Here is a 16,947-nt window from a genome sequence, read left to right on the forward strand (position 1 = left end):
ACATATAATATTGAATGTGTCGGGCAGGTGCACATAATTACTTAAAAATGTAACTAAAGAAATCAATATCATTTATGACATGACACGTCTAGGTCATCGGTTGTTTATGCACCCAAGTCAGAAAGAGTTCTCACAAATATGTTTCATTCTTATTTTAATCCATACAATCGTTTCATACTATATACCGCCTTGTTTATAAACATAGAATAACTTTCATAATCTTTGTATTATGCTAATGAAATCGACCATAAACTAGTTCAAACAGGAGCATTTCCTTATAAGAATAAAAATACGAACAAGCCGTCCCTATATGTCCAACAGACGCCTACAATTGCATACATAATTAGTCGTGAAGAATATAGCATTTAGCAGGTACCCACTATTAGTTCAACCTTGTGCCCAAAAATAGAAATTCCCGGTCGCATTCGACTTGCCATTGTTTGGCAAATCCAATTCTCGGCGTAGAGCTTCTGGAGGTAGGTGGGACATCTAATATTTATTTATGACGAATTATCATTAACATAATTTATTAACATGCACATGTGCTTAGGTGCATTGTCAGTCGGCGTATTTCTAGGGATGGCATTTATTTAGACGACATCGTTACCTTTCCTGATACATCTTTATTTCGCAGTTTGTCGGAAAATTTGGCAAATTTCGCTGAGGAATTTCGAATATTTGGTGAGTTGTATAAATTTTAATATCTGGCGCATGTACATAAGATGGTGTAGTATTATCATAATTTATTGTGTGCGGTATTTCAACATGCTTCCTACCGTCGCATCACGATCGTTTTGGCCTGTCCGGGGCCAGAGAATGCATTTTGTCTTTGGATCCATCTTTTCGAATTTACCAGTGTGATCTACAGACAATATACACCGGCTTCGTACGCATATATCACTGTTGATTGACAACTTGTTTATTTCTGACTGCGGCAAGCCGGCCATGTGCTTTTATCAATCTGACAGCAGTTTGTTTACTAGTATTATCATAATTTATTGTTAATTATTATGAAAAGTGCATCCAAATTGCAATTAGACTAAGGTGTAGTAATACATTTTATATAAATTTTAGTGACTTTTGAGTTGGTTTTGAACATTTGTTAAATTGAAAATTTATCTGTTTGTTTTTGTAACCAATTTAACAGTTTCAAATTTGTTAATTGTTTTTGCTTAGATGAAGAATTTTGAAATAAAAACTTAAAACAGACTATATTCAGAATGAATAATTCATATTGTTATGACTGACAGTTGAGTTAGCAGAAGTATTATTAAATAGGGAGACTTTGTCAGTGTGATCAATTTGTTTGTTTCAGTTGAATAAATGTATTTAATTGCAATCAAATATTTCAATAGAAAACTTCAGAGAGCATAATAAAGCTAATTTTTGTTGACAAACACAGTAAACTATTGTCCAGCAGGAAATTCTTTAAAGATAATAAATAATAAAAAATGAAATAATACAGTTATTTAAAAGAAATTTGTGTAGAACAATTATGAGCATATAAAAATGATTAATGTTTGAAAAAAAACAATTAAAAATACTTCTGTTCCTCATAACTATGAGATTTGCATTGTCAACAAGCATGCAATACGATGATAAGAAAGTAAATGTTTTGCTAGTCATTAATAAAAAGATAAGGTTTATTGACCAAAATGACTCTAAAAATCAAATTTGTTGTTTTGCTGTTGTTCTTTAATTTCATTGAGAAACACAAGGGTGGCATAATAAGGATATTGTCTTGCAAATTGGAGTTTAATTTCCCTCAGGGGCACCATTTGTGAAGCCCATTCACAGAATCCCCTGTTGTGAATGTTCTAGAATATTGCTATAAGCATCATATAACTTTACTCAGCCACTGACAGAAAAAAGTTCAGCCGTTGTCAGGAGCAGTACAACGATTACTCATAACTTGTCATAAACAATGAACAAATACAGTTTTTATGTGGGGAACATATATGTTTGTGTGAGAGTGAATTAATGTTTGTTCCATGTTTGTTTTTATTCTTGCTTATTGATCAAATACATTTCATTTTTAATGAAACATTCATCTGGCAAGTACATTTTCTTATCTTGATTATTCAAACCTCAAATACTACTTGCATGTTAACTTATTATTATTTCTACAGTTGAGGTAGAAAACATTGAGACTACTATACCAATCATGGGGCTTATCATCGTTTATGTTGGATATCAGTGTTTTCAAATGGATTACCATTTGCTGAGCTTACAGAACAGATTTTTACTAGACTGGGGCTTCAGACAAGCAACTAAAATCACAATTTCAGTAATGATTCACCAATCCAGTGCGAGTGAAGTACTTCAGCCTACCAATCCAAATTTGTCTTTTAGCCGGATTTTCAAAAAGATTTTAGTCAAAATCACATGGTAAGTTTGTCTGGACTAGAATCACCATATTCAAACTTGGGCTGCTTTTTGCAAAAGTTACAATGTATCTCACATCACAAGGTGTTAAATATGCAAACATGTATCGTAATGCAAGTAAGGTACGCAATAGCCTCACAAAGAAAACAAAAATACCAATTTAAGTATGTAACCTGAAAGAATCTGTAAAAATACAAATATGGGCTGGATTGATTGATCATATGATCTGTGAATATGCAGAAATAGAGGAACGTTATTTACGCTGCCCCATGTTTACAACACAGACGTCTGCATATTACAATCTCACTACTGAACACGTAATATTAACAATGAGATTTTGATTCATTCATGCACTTGTGTCAGTTATTCAGTGAAACGTCTATCATGGTTTCAAATATTCAAATACATATTCAAGATCGGAATCCATTCTTTTAGTGAAGTCAGTGATTCTGTTCAGTACGAATCAAGTGTAATTGGAACAAATGTTTCTTGAATACACAGTGCCATTTAGAAAGTGGTCAAATGTAACCTGTGTTATATTTGGGATTACACTTTCTCAGTAAAGTTCAGATTCTAGTACTTTGTTGGGTTGAGTCCCATCCAGGATTCAAACCCACACTCTCACTGTCAGGCACCTAATCGCCAGCACATCTTATGTATGTTTGTGGTTGCCATTTTCAGGGTAATAAATTAACATAAATGTGCGAGTTGGAGATTAGTAAACCTCATAAAAAACTTGTCAAACATACTTGTGAACTACTAGTTTACTGTTAACGTGATTGATGATGATGATTTGGAGATTTAGTGTGCGCTTTCCGACATAATGCGTGTTTCACACACGGCAACTATTGCACAGTAGTGTCGTAAGTAGACATTTTTTTACTTGACCTGGCCATTTCAATGTAACAATGACACAACTGCCGATCTTTAAATTTACGTCTTGTCAAATCAAACAGGTGCCCTCTGTCGACTGGATACTAGTGTTGGGAATTGGTTGAAATCTCACAATGATGATTGCTTCATAAGCAACGAACAATCATTGAAAAAAATTGGTTAGCGTCATTTTTTAGATTTTCCTATCCAGGTTGTTATTGCAGATATGTATAACATGATGCAACTTGCTACTTTAAAGTGATGACTGATATATCATGAACATTAACTTCCCGGAGTCTTAGAGAAATATTTTCAGATAGTGAAGTGAATAAACACGTTTTCAGGCCCTGACAACTTCTAAGATATGTTCCATTGTCAAGTATTTCAAAGACTAAAAGAGTAGTTCCAAAATTGTTTATGTTCGATTATGAGAAAATGTGATCGATTGCTTGGTCGTTTGGTCACTGCGACCAATCTTCGATTATTTCAATTAATCGGAACACCACTACTGGATACACATCAAATTGTTTGTTACATAGATTCAATAGTCTTAAAAACAGGCACCTGTTTCAGTCTGTAGATGTTTCAGCTGTAACGCGATATACATGGTTTTGTAACTGTGTTTTGTGTTTGATGGTTATATGTCAAGTTGAGTGCTGCTTTCTGTCAAATGTTTTTGTTTGAATGTTCGTCTTATATTTTCATTTTTTCACCAGAGTTCCCCACTTTGGATGACAGGCAACAAAATCTGAACTACTGCTCAAGGCAATATCAAACATTGTTCATTTATAAACATAATCAAACAGTCTTTGTCTGAAGTATGATAGGCAATAGTATTAATAAATGATGATGATGATGATGATGATGATTTGGAGATTTGGAGATTTAACATGCGCTTTCCGACATAATGCGATTAATGATTTCTCACACGGAATTCATCTTAATTTAATATTTCGGCAGAATACATATCCAAAACGGAATATTGTCAACTGAGTTACTTTAATCCCTTTTTGTTGTTTTATCTCAAAATAACCATCATGCTGAAGTATTCGTGTCAAAAAACGGATTTTTTCACGCAGATATAAACAGGTAGATTATATTGGGCTTTACCCACTATTGCAGACTAACATCTAGTCTCTGAAGTGAACATATTTTACAGAAATCTCTTTTCATAAAAATGATTATACGATATAATGAAAAGGCGCCCAAACAGCTTCTCCAGACTTGCCACATATTCTAGACTTGCATGGGCTTTCTTGGATATTTGTTTCAGGGTCTGTATGACAGATTACAATTTTTCAATCACAATGACCAGAGATTACCACAACATGTAATTGCTGACCACCTGTCAGTGTGGACATGAAGCATGATGGACAAAGACATGTGGGGGCAGGCCAGATGACCCCTGGGGTGGGGCTGTGAAGGTGTCTGTGATCACTCAGCCGGAACTATTTTTGATGTATGTGTAATCAGACAGCGAGACAATTAACACCTTGTTGGCTGTCTCCTGTTGTGATTACGTGTAAGTGTGACATGGGTAAATGGAAGGATGGATTGGATGGTGAATGAAGGATTAATTTGTTCTGAATGAATGAATGAATTTGTTGTGCTTAGAGTGTTACAGATCAACCATAATCTGAGAATATATAACTGACATCATCGTTGTTGACTCTGCTTAGTGGCTTGACTAGAGAAAGGGTGGTTAAAGGCAGAGTTGTGTCCCTTCAGTAGACCAGAATCCTATAATTGTCGGTTAGAATTCCTTATTTGTCGACCGCCTCCGTAGTGTAGTGGTTAGAGCGTCCGCCTGGAGAGTGGAAGGTCGCGGGTTCGATCCCCGACTGCGTCATACCAAAAGACGTTAAAATATGGTACTTGTTGGTCCCTGCCTGGCGTTCGGCATTAATGGGTACAACAAGGACTGGTCGGCTCAGAGTCAGTATAATGTGTCTGAGTGGGGTATTCATGCTTCACTGCGGCATGATATCTCAGTGGGCTAGCACTATAAAACCAGCTTCAGTCTGGGCTAGTACAAGCAGCCGCACATACACATACACGCGCATGCACGTCGTCATAGGAGCAAAATATTCTCAAGCACAATGTAAAACCCAATTTCACCTCACCTCACCTCACCTTATTTGTCTGATTAGGATGATCCAGATTTACAGGTAATAGATTCCCATAAACTCGGGGGTAGTGGGTGGGGGTGAAGGGGATGGGTACGGTAGCATAGTGGTTACAGCTTTTGCTTTCCATGTCATACATCTGGGTTTGATTCCCCAATTTTGGTGTTTCCTGACGCAATATTGCTGGAATATTGCTAAAAGCGGCGTAACTCACTCACTCATAATCTTGGATACTCAGTGTAGCCATGAGACAGCTCTATGACTTAATCCTTTGATAATATGTTTTAAAAAACCCAAAACACTTCTGAACTCCATACTCAGTTTATTTCGAGCGAGGATCAGGGACTAGAATGAGGATCAGGGACGAGAATGACGATGAGGGAGGGGAATGAGGATCAAGGATTAGAGTGAAGATCCAAAACTAGACTGGGTATCAGGGACTGAAATGACTATCCGGGAGTGAAGATCAGGGACGGGAATGATCCATAACATGAGTGAAGATCATGGTCTCGAGCATGGATTAGTCTACAGCATGGATCAGGGTCTAGAGCATGGATCAGTCTAGAATGTGGAAGGGGTCCAGTGTGTGGATCAGAGTCTTGAGCGTGGATTGGGGTCTAGAGTGTGGATCAGTCTAGAGCGTGGATTGGGGTCTAGGGTGTGGATCAGTCTAGAGCGTGGATTGGGGTCTAGGGTGTGGATCAGTCTAGAGCGTGGATTGGGGTCTAGGGTGTGGATCAGTCTAGAGCATGGATTGGGGTCTAGGGTGTGGATCAGTCTAGAGCATGGATTCGGGTCTAGGGTGTGGATTAAGGTCTAGAGCATAGATCAAGGTCTAGAGTGGATCGGGAAGTAGAGCATGGATCGAGGTCTAGAGAGTGGATCGAGGTCGTGAGTGTGGATCAGGGTCTAGAATGTGGATCAGTCTTGAGTGTGAATCAAAGTCTAGAGTGTGGATCGAGGTCTAAGGTGTTGATCAGGGTCTAGAATGTCGATCAGTCTTGAGTGTGAATCAAAGTCTAGAGTGAGGATTGGGGTATGGAGTGTGGATCGGAGTCTAGAATGTGGGTCAGTCCAGAGTGTGGATCGGGGTTTAGAATGTGGATCAACCTGAGTGTGGATCACGGTCTAGAATGTGGATCAGTCCAGAGTGTTGATTGGAGTCTAGTATTAGGGTGAAATGGTGGTTGCAGTGTGTCTGGGTGGCATTTGTCCTAGGTGGCTTTTGTCTGGGTGTTTTTTGTCCGGGTGGCATTTGTCCGGGTGGTTTTTGTGCGGGTGGCATTTGTCCTAGACCCGACCAGGTTGATCATGTGTCCATGTTTTCTAAACGGCAGTTGCCCATGCTGTCAACACGTATGTCTGCTCTAGACTAGATAATCTATAGGTGATGTGATGTCAGAATACTAATGCTGTGAAATCATCTAAACTCACATTCAGTCAAGAGATAATACAAAAAAACGTTCCAGAAGCAGGCAATAAGAACTGTCAAATTCAGTAAAAGAAATACATGTCAATGTCTAGGTATGTATAAAGTAAAAGAGAAAGAAACTTCTCACTCAAATGAGAGACCTACTTTCACGAAGAAAGATCGCTGCCATTTTGGAATACAAAAAAATAAAAATTCAAAAGAAAATAAATGAGATCATACAGACAGCCTTGTGACATCTCAAGAAATAATTACCCTTGAGAGGATGTCGTGTTGTGACAGTTTTTATTTTATCATCAGTGAAACCAAACATTTTTTGCCTTGACAGAAGATATTTTTGTCCTTTCATAACAAGAGTCTGAGTTTTTTTCCAGACACCGGACACATACATTCCATGCAAGTGTTGGTCAATATCCCAAAGCTTTAGGGCTCAAATATCTCATTAAAATTGTTGTTTACTCCTATTGGATATACGGTGTACGGACATTTCCCCATCAGGACAATTCCCCACATGACATTTCCCCACCCATGTTTTGTAACCAGTAGGGCAATTCCCCACACCCATCACAAATAATGAACAGTAGTATACACAATGGTGGTACGGGACCAGGTCCCCTCAAGGGCTCAATTTAAAAATTCAAAGCAGGCCCGACAAAAAATTGAGCCCTTAAGCAGTCCCTAATCCCGTACCACCATTGTGTATACTACTACTAAGTTGCATGCAAAATTTGATGAAAATAGGTGGAATAGTTTCTGAAATATTTGATGTGGAAGTAGAATTTGTGATAAACTGTTTCTAGAAGTCTGGTGCGCTCAGCTTATAAAACGGGTTCAAGACATCCTTTGCGTTTCTATAGACGGAGCCTAGGTTAGGAGGATGATGCAATCTCAGGATAGACCTGTTAAACCGAAATGTAGCTATCAAGTCCCTGGTAGCGCAATTGGTTGAGGTGTGGACTTAGGATGTGTAGTCGCGCAGCTATGCATTGTGTGTTCGTATCCCACTGTTGCCTCAGTCGGTTCCTTGCAACTTTCGTGTGTTTCGTTGGTGGTAGCAAGGAATCAGGATCACATCAGCTGCACTCAGCTGAATTGGGGGCACTGTCATGGTGAGAGAAAGGTAGCCGACACATAAGTCCCCTAGGGAGAAGTTGCGCAACCTTCATCTTTCTACTTCACCCTAGGGGAATTGTGGCTACCAGGGATGTTTTGCTACTATTTTTAAAAACTTTCTATCTTTCTATTTTAACCTTTCTATCTTTACCTATTGTTACAACCACCGCGACGTCATCAAGGGTGCTCACTAAGTCTCGGCTGTGATGTTGATGTCCGCGAAGCAATTTATTATGAATCTTCTCCGATAATAATTTGTTTGGTTTTCGTAAGGAAGGCTTGTCGGGCCTGTTGCTTCCCTTGTTCTATGAATTTTGTTTTCTCGTCTTCGCAAATGACGGTGTTTTTATGAGACTTGGTTCGAATCTTGGTCCGAAGTCTACCTGCCGGTGCCTCGATACATCCCGAGAATAAAATTTGACATTTAAACGCCGAAGTTCATGGGAGCCGTGTAGCAGCTGCTGGCCAAGCACAAGTGTCCAAGTTAGACGTTAGCTCACCGTAGCCAAGCCATCGTTAAGAGATTCAATTGCACCCTAGCCGAACGCCTGTTCTCGCACCAATACTCGCAGGATTTAATGGATCCCGGAAACAGAAACACAGAATGGGTTGTACGCTTACCGCGAGTGGTGGATGTCATCAACAACGAAGTCACCAGACTTGTGGGCAAGAGACCCGTCGAAGACATCAAAATGAAATCTGTCGAATCGTCGTCGGCATCAACACGTCGCGATAAAACAGAGAAAACATTACCGGACCGGGTCAGCGTTAGGTACTTGTACCAGCCTGGAGAATATGAGGGAGACAGCAGAAAACGCACCAGCGATCCGATATGGTCCATGAAAACGTACAACGTAGACCTTGTTAATATCAAAGACGGCGAACCGAACTTGTACTACTTGAAAGACGGACCGCCGAGAGCATTCGTCAGAGAGGAGTTGATGATCATACCTCACGTCACAGTCCCTTACACATCACCAACCGTGTGATGATAGTTTCTCATCATGATTTTTTTATCAGTCTTGCATGCCTATTTTTATGCTTAATGTAGCCAGCCAGCCACCCACCCGTACACCAATCCGAGAGAGACACACGCACACGCACTGCGACTCGTCCGCCCACAGCGCTCGGAGGAGCAACCACCACCGAGGCGACCCAAGCCTTTTTCCCAACCTACCCCATGCTCACTTAAAAGTCAATATTTCAGAAACCAATCGACCGATTTTCATCAAATTTTGCATGCAACTGAGTAGTAGTATACACAATGGTGGTACAGGATTAGGGACTCCCCAAGGGCTCAAATTTTTAATTGAGCCCTTGGGGGGGGACCTGGTCCCGTACCACCATTGTGTATACTACTTGAACAAACACAAGCTGAGATTGTGTATATATTGTATTAATATAGCTAAGAAGGTATATATATATAAAATTAATGACAGTTCCTGACACATGTAACAGGAGTGTTACCCAGTGGAGCTCGCATAAACGCTTATTCGGAATGAATTCCATTTCAGAAAATTTGGAATCTGACAGCAATTTACCAGCAATATTAATACATTATTGTAAATCTCATTTTATCTTGGAGAAAGTTAATCTTGGAGAAGTTTATACTGTAACCTGGCCTTTGCTAGATGGGATGATGGACACAGGAAATCATTAATTGCTTTGAAAACTTTCACTTCATCTTGAGTCTTGGTGCGATGTGATACTGGCTTGTCTCCTGTTACAACTGGCTTGGCTCCATGTGATACTGGCTAGTCTGCTGGTAGAACTGGCTTGGCTCCATGTTATACTGGCTTGTCTCCAGGTAGAACTGGCTTGGCTCCATGGGATACTGGCTTGTTTCCTTGTAACACTGGCTTGGCTCCATGTTATACTGGCTTGTCTCCAGGTAGAACTGGCTTGGCTCCATGGGATACTGGCTTGTTTCCTTGTAACACTGGCTTGGCTCCATGTGATACTGGCTTGCCCCTGGTAAAACTGGCTTGGTGCTATGTGATACTGGCTTGCTTCCTGGTGATACTGGCTTGTTTCCTGGTAGAACTGGCTTGGCTCCATGTGATACTGGCTTGTCTTCTGGTAGAACTGGCTTGGCTCCATGTGATACTGGCTTGTCTCCTGGTAAAACAGGCTTGGCTGCATGTGAAACTGGCTTGGCTCCATATGATACTGGCTTGTATCCTGGTAAAAGTGGCTTGTGCCATGTGAAACTGGCTTGACTCCATGTGATACTCAGGGCTCCAGATAAGGGCTGTATCGGCGTATGTATGGATAACATATATGCACGATACGGTAGGAAATAATTTAGAAAACGTAGCAGATACTCACCACAGCAATGGTGTGCGGTCTAAGAATCATTTACAGACGTATTTATCTGAAAAAGTATTGTTATATTGTTATTGACCTGTTTACACAAGAGTAGCAATGTTGTGGTGCATATATGAAATGAAACACAAGATTACTGATACTCCATTAAATTCCATTCAGTACTCTAAATGTACTCTTAAGTTTTTCCAGTACTCCTATATTGAAAAAATAAGGAGTACGTACTCCTGATGTTGACAAATTATCTGGAGCCCTGGATACTGTCCTGTCTTGTCTCCTGGTAAAACTGGCTTGGTGCCATGTAAAACTGGCTTGTCTTCTGGTAAAACTGGCTTGGTGCCATGTAAAACTGGCTTGTCTTCTGGTAAAAGTGGCTTGGTGCCATGTAAAACTGGCTTGTCTTCTGGTAAAAGTGGCTTGGTGCCATGTAAAACTGGCTTGTCTTCTGGTAAAAGTGGCTTGGTGCCATGTAAAACTGGCTTGTCTTCTGGTAAAAGTGGCTTGGTGCCATGTAAAACTGGCTTGTCTTCTGGTAAAAGTGGCTTGGTGCCATGTAAAACTGGCTTGTCTCCTGGTAAAACTGGCTTGGTGCCATGTTATACTGGCTTAGCCTTGAGTGAAACTGGCTTGGCTCTATGTGAAACTGGCTTGGTTCTATGTGAAACAGGCTGGCTTCAAGTGAAACTCGCTTGGCTCCTGGTAAAAAAACTGACTTGGCTCTTAGAAGGTTGAATCAACAAAGTAGCATTAGAAAAATTGATAAATTTTGATTTTCACTTCAAAGTGGTGTGTTTTGAAAGTTTGAAATTTGCTTTAAATGACTTGTCAGTTTGTATGCACTTAGTACATACAAGAACTTGCCCTGTTCTCTGATTGTCATCTCACATACAGGTATGTTTTCACGGTTTAACTACTTTTTCAATCAAATGTGAATTAATAGCAAATAACAGAATACTAAAATGTAATCTCAATGACTTGAGGCCATATGTATTAATCAAGGTTTATTAATCATTATTAATCCAAATGATATTTTCATGTTGAAATACTCAGTAGAAATGTATGTTATGATTTCAGTCGAGCCACAAAACGTCCGAACACGAAGACATCTCGGTAGTTATTTCTTTACACGTTGATAACACCATCTGTTATTATTACAGCAATAGCTGTGTTGGCGTGATACAATTTCAAAATGGACACCAAAACATCAATGTGAGCGTCTTCAACATTGGAAAACAATACAATCCCATCATGCTCATTGACGACTGCCTATTGCACACTGGGTTTCATAAAAGGTTTGATGAACATTTCCTCCAGGGGATTTCATGGCAGAAGAAGTCCACGGTACCACATTAGGATTTAAATGACTACTTTTTCTCATGATCCGCAGGGCATTCAGAGAGATGAAGATACATTTTGGAATTGAAGTGTGTCAACATGAAGAGCACTTTCGTTTAGTGAAGCACATTATGTGAACTAGCTGTTTATGCTTGACGTCAATATTGTATTATCCTCAATGGTCACTGACGTTCACATGGAATTATGAGTCAGTCAACCACAACTGTTTCCATTAGTTGGTGGTTATGAAATTTATGTTTATGGCCAGAACTCGAAAGGTTTGGTTCGTCTGTGAACTCGATCAATGATATTTCACTACAAGTTAGATAATACGATTCCAATTTGTGCCCTGTAGGCACACTGAGCTTATTTTGACCGTGCCATGAAGATTTATCTGTGCCATTAGTGCTGAAGTTCAAGCACTCCTTGTGAAGAATTTGATTAGAATTGGTCTTCAGTAACCCAAACTTGTGTTGAACAACAAACAAACGATCACATGGACATCCTTCCTAGTCTGTCTCACAGTCCATATACTGCATTATTTCCCTTCCGCCCTATGTTAAAGCCCTTAATGATCCGTCCGCCCGGAGAGCGGAAGGTCGCGGGTTCGATCCCCGACTGCGTCATACCAAAAGACGTTAAAATATGGTACTTGTTGGTCCCTGCCTGGCGCTCGGCATTAATGGGTACAACAAGGACTGGTCGGCTCGGAGTCAGTATAATGTGTCTGAGTAGGGTATTCATGCTTCACTGCGGCATGGTATCTCAGTGGGCTAGCACTATAGAACCAGCTTCAGTCTGGGCTAGTACAAGCAGCCGCACATACACATACACAAGCATGCACGTCGTCATATGAGCGAAATATTCTCAAGGACGACGTTAAACCCAATTTCACCTCACCTCACCTTAATGATGCAAGTTTAGATTTCCTCTTGTTCAGGTTCTGAATTTCCCTTCTCACTGGAGCTCCTTTTCAATTTAAAATTAATTCTTTGTTTCTATCAAAATGATATATATGTCCAGAAACTGAGAGTTAGTCTACATCCTTCACTGTAGATGTTTGTGTGTGCTGGCTAGGTCTCGGTTGAGTGTTTACAGTGTGTGATCTGGTTGACTACATCCACAGGGAGAGGGGACTGGATTGTGTTGTTTGTCTCTCATACTATCAACCACTGGTTTATTCCGGTTGCTGGGATACAGCTTGTTCTTTGACTGCTGCCTTCACTCAATTGATCTGTGTGTGTTATCAGCCTATTTAACACTGACAAGGAGATTTACATCTAGTCCCAGAAGATATCTTATTCAAACATTTTTGTTACAATACAGCATAATATCCAAAGGAGCCAGTTGGTTGGTTGGTTTGTTGTTTAGCGCAGCACTCAGCAATATTCCAGCTATAATATGGCGGCGGTCTGTAAATGGACCAGACAATCCAGTGATTAACAGAATGATACAAACAATTGGGATACTGTGACGTGTCAACCAGGTTCGTGAGCCTGACCACCTGTTCCTGTTAGTTATCCCCCGCAATGCGTTTTGCAGGGGGGATTAATATGGACTCCGTCCGTGCGTGCGTCCGACCGTCCATCCGTGCACATTTGTCTTTTCCGGAGCTGAACTCTAAAACCGTTCACTATTTCTTCACCAAACTTGGCACATAGATAGATCTGGTGGTGTACTGGTGCCTTTTGCTAGTTTTGGAATTCTGAATAAAATATTTTTGGCATTTCCATGGCAACAAGTTTTGACTTAGCCTGAAATTGGTGGTTGTGCTCTTTTCCGGAGCTGAACTCTAAAACCTTTCTCTATTTCTTCACCGAACTTGGCACATACATAGATCTGGTGGTGTACTGGTGCCTTTTGGTAGTTTTGGAATTCTGAATAAAATATTTTTGGCATTTCCATGGCAACAAGTTTGACATAGACTGAAATTGATAGTGCTATTTTCTGGAGCAGAACTTTAAAAACCTTTCAATACTCTCCTTCCACTTTTCTATACACACACCTAAATATTTGACATAATCATAACTCGCAGACATAATCATGAAGATTATTTTGCCATTGCAGGGGATATTGATGACTTTGTCTCCTTGTTGCCTTTTATGACAAGCATGGGTTACTGAAGACCAATTCTAACCCGGATCTTCACGGGTCTAAGGGAGCCCAGAAGAATACTCAGAAGCTGAGGCAATCTAGACTTACTGAATAATTCTAGACTTGAAATCAATTCATTTCTTCATCAATTCTCTAGGTCCTTAAGAGATAGACTGCTGAGAGTTGATATACAGTAAATGCTATAATTTGAGTGATACAGCCAGTTTGTTAAAGGGCTAAACTTTGTGGTGCAGAGTTGTCTCCCTTAGCTGTGCAAGGATCAGCAGATCATATCCATACAATAAGCTGACCCAGGTTTACTGTAATACAGTTCTGAGTTAAGTTCACTCTTGGACAGGTGGTTTGGCAGGAAATGCCATGTTACCGTATCAGCAGTGCTTGTACAACAAAGGATGTTGGCAGCTCAGTCATGAATGGGATAGTGGAGTGGATAGTTGTGGGAGTGGTGTCATATCTCATGAATCATCAACATTTATTGATACTAGACTCTCAGAATTATGTTGTTACACATTGTTTTACTCTTGTATTTATTTTGAATTTGTAGTTGTTAAACTGGCTTGGCTCCTTGTGAATCTGAAATGGTTCCTAGGTAAACTGGCTTAGCTTCTAGTGAAACAGAAATGGCTTCAAGGTAAACTGGCTTAGCTCCTTGTAAAACTGAAATGGTTCCTAGGTAATCTGGCTTGGTTCTGAGGTAAACTGGCTTGGCTCCTTGTGAAACTGAAATTTTTCCTAGGTAAAATGGCTTTGCTCCTTGTGAATCTGAAATGGTTCCAAGGTAACCTGGCTTAGCTCCTAGTGAAACTGAAATGGTTCCTAGGTAAACTGGTTTAGCTCCTTGTGAAACTGAATTGGTTCCTAGGTAAACAGGCTTGGTTCCGTGGTAAACCGGGTTGTCTCTTTTTAAAATGGCTTGGCTCCTAAAATGTTGGCTCAAGAAAGTAGCTTTAGAAAAATAAACACATGTTCATTTTCACTACAAAGTGGTTTGTTTTAAAGGCTTGAAATTTGCCGTAAATGACTTGGCAACTTGTCTGCACTTAGTACATAGAATAACTAACTCTGTCTGATTTGCTGTATCACATACATGCATGTTATAACAGTTTCACTACATTGGCAAATCAAATGTGAATTAATATCAAGAAACAGAATACATAAAGCCATATTGTACATATCTGTGTTGTGTATATTCCCCCATTCTGTTTCTATGTAATTAAGTGGACTGACCCGGTTACTATGGAAACAGTCATTGTATGCTTACCTGGTTGTTTACATAACGTTATTACCTGTTGGTCACCTGAATTAGGTGTTGAGGAACATCATGTTAATTGTGAATACTGTAGGCAGAGATAATTAACACCAGTAACACTGAGATTATTTCAAGACAGACTGTTGACCCTTTCCTGATCAGATCTCAGGAAAGCTATTATGATACTGGTCTTGGGTCCAAGTGATGGTGCCGGTGAAACCCCTTATCTAACTGGTGTGCTGGTCTGCTTGGGGGAATTAACTCAGCAAAGAGTCCGAGGTCACAAGAAGCTAATCACAATTTTATTTACAAGAACGGAATAACATGGGGTGGCCACAGAGAGTTGGTATAACCCTCTGGGCTGAGGGCTAGAGCTGACCTGTGTTGGGAGTCTAAACCCTACTGACAAACAAATGGAGATAGTGACTATTTATCTAATATTGAAACAAGGAAGAGATTATGATTCGTTGACTGATACAAAAAATGGGTGTAACCTACAATAACCAATGAAATACAGAATATAACAAAATGGGGTGTGTCCTACAAAAACAACTTCATTGATCAGACAGCGTGAGTACTTAATCCTGCTAATCCAATTTCAACTGGCACTAATCTAGTTTGCACTTTTACTGGATGCTTGGATGCTTACCCTGGGCTAGATCTTAACGAGCCTAAGTTGATGTGTCAATTATAGGTGCTTGGATTACAATAGATGTGTTTACTCTGGGCCATGTCTTTATGACCCTAAGTTGGTGTTTGCTTAATGTTATTGTCATATAGATGATGACATGTTTTCTTTATCAAAGCAGTTTATTAAAATGTCTAGACATAACTTTGTGTTACTAACAGCTTGAGTCCTTGATACCTTAGGCTAGGATTTTATCTTGAACATCTGTGAAATGGTGCAGCCGTAAATTACACCTTTTTCAATAGTATGTCTGTGAGATGAGTTTTACTACTTTTGACTGGGGTCTTTCTCTAAGCTATTACTGATACATGATGAAACTAATATTCTATATATTTTCCTAATATCTGAATCCTAATATATTGCTTGTAGTGGTACTAATTAATAATGAATTTGTATGAATAATTATTCCATGATAGAGCTCTGGAATAGGTTATTGGTTGAATGTTCACATGGAAGGCCTGGGTTTGGTTCCAAGATTGGTACAGTGTGTTGAGCTGATTTCGGGTGTTTCCCATGGTAGCGCAGCAGAAACATTGCTGGGGGTGATGCACTCACTCACTCACTCACTCACTCACTCACTCACTCACTCACTCACTCACTCACTCACTCACTCACTCACTCACTCACTCACTCACCCGGTCCTGTTAACTTGATGTCAAGGCAGTCCTGTTAACTTAATGTCAAGGCAGTCCTGTTAACTTGATGTCCTGTTACCAATATCAAGACTGTCACCGGACAGTCCTGTTAACTTGATGTCAAGGCAGTCCTGTTCACTTAATGTCAAGGCAGTCCTGTTCACTTAATGTCAAGACTGTCCTGTTAACTTAATGTCAAGACTGTCTTGTTAACTTAATGTCAAGACAGTCCTGTTAACTTAATGTCAAGACAGTCCTGTTAACTTAATGTCAAGACAGTCCTGTTAACTTAATGTCAAGACAGTCCTGTTAACTTAATGTCAAGACAGTCCTGTTAACTAATGTCAAGATGTCACTTAATGTAGTCCTGTTAACTTAAGACAGTCCTGTTAACTTAATGTCAAGACAGTCCTGTTAACTTAATGTCAAGACAGTCCTGTTAACTTAATGTAATGTCAAGGACAGTCCTGTTAACTTAATGTCAAGACAGTCCTGTTAACTTAATGTCAAGACAGTCCTGTTAACTTAATGTCAAGACAGTCCTGTTAACTTAATGTCAAGACAGTCTTGTTAACTTAATGTCAAGACAGTCTTGTTAACTTAATGTCAAGACAGTCTTGTTAACTTAATGTCAAGACAGTCCTGTTAACTTAATCAAGACAGTCCAATGTCAA

At 39.7% G+C, this 16,947-nt stretch overlaps 1 protein-coding gene across 6 annotated transcripts in view; it reads left to right on the plus strand.

The window, feature by feature from the left end:
• The first annotated feature begins 398 nt into the window (after positions 1 to 398).
• LOC124285083 (POU domain, class 6, transcription factor 1-like) overlaps positions 399 to 16,947 on the plus strand; it is a 94,179-nt gene continuing 77,630 nt past the window's right edge. For 5 of the 6 annotated variants that reach the window (XM_046721237.1, XM_046721242.1, XM_046721243.1 and 2 more), the window contains exon 1: positions 399 to 476. The gene's annotated coding sequence lies outside the window, so the exon portion shown is untranslated. Of the gene's footprint in view, positions 477 to 551; positions 682 to 16,947 lie in introns of those variants that run through there. The other variant, XM_046721239.1, reaches the window with a different exon arrangement.

Source organism: Haliotis rubra, unplaced genomic scaffold (assembly GCF_003918875.1).
Source record: "Haliotis rubra isolate DU_JTF1 unplaced genomic scaffold, ASM391887v1 Scf351, whole genome shotgun sequence".
NCBI classification, from domain to species: domain Eukaryota; kingdom Metazoa; phylum Mollusca; class Gastropoda; order Lepetellida; family Haliotidae; genus Haliotis; species Haliotis rubra.